This window comes from Triticum dicoccoides, unplaced genomic scaffold, assembly GCF_002162155.2.
Source record: "Triticum dicoccoides isolate Atlit2015 ecotype Zavitan unplaced genomic scaffold, WEW_v2.0 scaffold37800, whole genome shotgun sequence".
NCBI classification, from domain to species: Eukaryota; Viridiplantae; Streptophyta; class Magnoliopsida; order Poales; family Poaceae; genus Triticum; species Triticum dicoccoides.
Window position 1 is genome coordinate 1 of NW_021267624.1, and position 4,630 is coordinate 4,630.

The 4,630-nt window shown below is 43.4% G+C and overlaps 1 pseudogene; it reads left to right on the forward strand.

Annotated features, from left to right (window-relative positions):
- The first annotated feature begins 59 nt into the window (after positions 1-59).
- LOC119346056 lies at positions 60-3,080 on the forward strand (annotated as a pseudogene).
- Positions 3,081-4,630: the final 1,550 nt, after the last annotated feature.

Below are 4,630 nucleotides of genomic sequence, written 5' to 3' on the forward strand. Positions count from 1 at the left end.
CTAAAGAACTCCTAAAGAGCTTAGCTATGCAACTACATACCGAAAATTCTGAAAAGGAGATGAGCAGTTTACTGGGCAACGCAAAGAAGAGATTGCAATTGATGACACTTGAAGAGTTGATCGAAGAGGTAGCAAGGCTGTTAAAAGAAAAGAAGTGCTTGATTGTTCTAGATGATGTATCATCTACTACAGAATGGAACCTGATAGAAAGATCTTTTCATCAGATGGAAAATACAAGTCGCATCATCGTCACCACAAGGGTAGAGAGTATTGCTAAACTTTGTTCAGAGAAACAAGGATGTATATACAAGCTCAAAGATCTAGAATACGAGGACGCCCTTGACCTATTCACAAAGAAGGTACTTAGAAAGTATTATTATGCCCAGTTCGTTTGATTTGAAATTACATTACCAACAGTACTACTTATTGTAGCATTGAAAAGTAACACTATGTATGATGTATTGTTTGGCCATTGTTCTACTACTATTGTTCATATTGAAAGTAATTCATGCCTCCCATCATTACTGACATCTTAACAGTGCATATATATGCCTAGCATTTTGGTGGTCCATTTGATAAGAGCATTCAGTGATTAATCTTTACATGTACCTTGTGGATAATGTGTCCACTTGGATTTTCCTTGAAAAGATATGCCCATTTATGCAATGTGAAGACGGTAATGTATATAAGTCCAATCTTCCCCTTCTGCATGCTATTTATAGCACACGTGTAGGTATTATATTTATCATAAAAGTTTTCAAGTGCAGATAACATTCCACGATGTACATCTAGGTTATTTTTATTCCAAAATCCAGACATGTTAGGTCTTGCAAATACCTGTCCAATAATAAAACTAACCCATATTCAACTCCCAGTTCCAATTTTGTCTACCGTGAAACTTAAAAAATGTGACTGTACATCCTATATGATGTATATGATAAAAGGGTGAACGAGCAGCGGCACTTTACCTCTTAAAAAAGAAAAGCCCTATATGCTAGCTCCCATGGGTCAAGGTTTTTTATGAGAAAAGCAATTATAACAAACTCACTCATACAAAATATCTTCAATATTTATTTTTAGTACCATTTAATTTCTAAAGTGCTAACTGAATTGATCCGAATTTTTAGGTATTTAAGGGGAATAAAGATTGGAATAAGCATTACCCTGGACTGGTTAAACAGGCAGATCTGATTCTGAGGAGGTGCGGTCTACTACCCCTTGCAATAGTTGCCATAGGTGGTTTTTTGGCAAACCAACCAAAAACTGCTTTGGAATGGAGGAAACTGAATGAGAATATCAGTGCTGAACTGGAGACAAATCCCGACCTCAGTGCCATTAGAACCGTCCTTATCAGAAGTTATGATGGTTTACCTTATCATCTGAAGCCTTGCTTCCTGTATTTGTCCATCTTTCCTGAAGACCGTAGGGTTGGACGGGGACGCTTGGTGCGTCGCTGGACTGTAGAGGGTTACTCACAGGAGGTTCGTGGAAAATCCGCAGAGGAAATAGCGCACAGTTATTTCATGGAACTTATGAGCAGGAGCATGATCCTAGCACCTCAACAATCAATTCATAGCACAAAAGGAACTGATTCCTGTCAAGTCCATGATCTCATCCGTGAAATCAGCATCTCAAAGTCTATGGAAGAAAATCTTATTTTTAGACTAGAGCAAGGTTGCAGCTCAAATAGGCAAGCCACGGTGCAACACCTATCCATAAGCAGCAACTGGGAGGGAGATAAGAGTGATTTTGAGAGCACAATAGACATGTCGCGCGTGCGATCAATAACATGTTTTGGAAGGTGGAGATCATTTTTTATTTCTGATAATGCGAGATTAATACGAGTGCTGGATTTAGAAGACACGACAGGTCTATGTGGTCATCACCTTGAGCATATCGGGAAGCTTCTTCACCTAAGATACCTTTCTTTGAGAGGATGTGATAATATTTATAGCCTGCCAGATTCACTGGGTAACCTGAAGCAACTTGAGACACTAGATATCAGAGGTACATGTATTTTCATGTTGCCGAAGACCATCATCAAGCTTCAGATGCTAGGCTATCTTCGTGCTGGTAGGAAACCTGTGGATGAAGACGTCTCATACAAAGAACTTGCAGATCGATATCCACGTGTTCCACCAGTAATGAGGAATAGGCTATGGCTTTTGCCTCTCTATTCGGTGTTGCTTTGTGTATCCTGGTGTGCCCTTCTGCTTTCGAGCACTGATGATGGCATGAACCCTCGTGATGCATGCACTAAGATGTGCTGCGGTCTACTGCCAGCTGTTGCAATGCATTTAGACATGTATGGTGTTCTGGTGCCAAGAGAGATAAGGAAGCTTAAAGCCCTGCGCACACTTGGTGTTGTGAACATCGCAAGGTGGGGGAAGGATGTTCTGAAAGACATAAAAGGGCTTACTGGTTTACGCAAGTTGGGAGTGACCGGTGTCACCAAGGAAAACGGACATGAGCTGTGTTTCGTGATTGTTGGTCTGGGCCGCCTGGAGTCATTGTCAATCTGATCAGAGGGGAAACCAGGTTTATCTGGCTGCTTGGATGGAGAGTTCTCGTTTCCAGACACACTGCAGAGCATGAAGCTGTACGGCAACCTGCTCGAGCTACCGAAATGGATCAATGGGCTCAATAATCTGGTGAAGTTGAAGCTACGGAGCACCGGTCTTTTGAGTGTGAATGCCACGATGGATGTCCTTGGGAATCTACAAAGCATGGCCTCCTTACATCTGTTAAATAAGTCATTTGACCTGGCTGAAGGGGTTAGTCTCAAACTCCTTCCGAAGATGTTCCCGAGCCTAGTGGTATTGGAGCTGGATTGCCTAGATGGCCTCACATCGGTGAAGTTTAAACAAGGAGCAACCCTGAAGCTTAAAGTTATCAAGTTCAAAAGTTCAAGCGCTGCACCCAACATTGGGTTGTTTCGCGGGCTATCATCTCTCCCAAGCCTCAAGGAATTTATGTTGTATGACCAAGAGTACAAGGAAGACTTCGTGAAGGACTTGCGTGACCAGGTTGCTGCGAATCGAAGTGGTGCTGTTTTGAAGAGGTTCGGAGCCCAAGCATGATAATTTGTCTCTCCTCACCGTATTGATCTCCATTCCTTCTAGTTCACATTGTATTTCTTTGAATTCGTAAGGTTGTTGTATGGAAGTGTTCCTCACAGAGCAACTGCATATACGTTTGTACTAGAAATATAAGCTTTGATTGGTAATAATGCTTGATGTGCATCAACTTACGGTGTGATCTTCTTCACTTTGTGATTGATGCAGTTTACTTAGATCAAGGGTAAGGCTTGATATTTGTTGTGTTGTGTATCAGTCCCAGCAAATTGCAAATTTGGTTATTCATGTTCTTCTATTGGTCTGTGTGAAAGATCTTCTTGGTCTTGTACTGCGTCTGCAACCTTTAGCTGTTACAAGCAGGGCAAACTGTTGCGTCGTAACTGAGGCCATGTAAAGCAATGTTGTTGACAGCAGAAGCTGAAACGTACGCCCAGTCTTGCATTTGGTAACAGGAGGAGGTCCGTCTTAGTACAGTATATGTAGTATGAAGGACCGATGGACAGCATTGAAGAATCTAGGCCAAAGTCCAAAACAGAGAACACAGGTAACAATCCAACCGCCTTCTATTTTTTAAAGCATTTTTTGTCTCACCTGATGTGTTGTTGCGGGATTGTCAGAAGCAGGAGGTTTATCTGCTTTTGGCACGCTCGACGCATTGACGAGGAGGAGATCATCCCCACGCCTGCCCACTCTGTTCATTTGTTGCGTCTTTCTTTTCCTCTGAGCTGCAAGTTCGACATGTAGCTTAAGTTGTCCTGGTGGATTCTTGTATGTGTGGGCATGATGTTGCTTCCGAGTGTTGATTGGTATTCGGTGTTGATATGATTTGAATTTGAAGAGAGCAAACTGCTTAGCAATACATGAGCTTTTCACCCTGGAATTGGTGTTGCACGCATATCTGAAATGGATCCTACTTATGTGATGTTGTTATACCAGAGTTCTGATTGATATCCAGTGTTGCTCTGCATCGAAGTTTTCTAAGACTTTCATAGTCGGAAGCATCACCCGTGACTCTTTTTTTTGAAAAGGAGGATAACCCCCGGTCACTGCATCAAGCAATGCACACAGCCATGCCCGTGGCTCTTGTACCATCGAAGTTCTCTAAGACTGGCTTACCCGTGACCATAACAGTTATGAGCTGACTGTCGATGTCAAATAGATCACTGAATCTAATATACCTTTTTAGAGGTTTTCTGCACGAGTATATATATTCCTCATTTTTTTTCCATCCTACATCAACCACTACCGGAATCGCACCCTATGCCGACGGCCAGGGCCGTCGGCATAGCCCTGACTAGCCGTCGGGACAGGCCTATGCCGACGGCCCTAGGGCCGTCGGCAACATATCCGTCGGCGTAGCCAGGAAGACCGTCGGCATAGAAAGGCAGTCGGCATAGACCCTATCCCGACGGTGGCCGTACATCTATGCCGACGGCCCTGGCCGTCGGCAACGCCATTGCCTAATGGCGGCTGCCGTCAACTGCTGACCAACGGCGACTCGCCACGTGGCACCTCTATGCCGACGGCCTAGCCGTCGGCATAGTACTAAACTA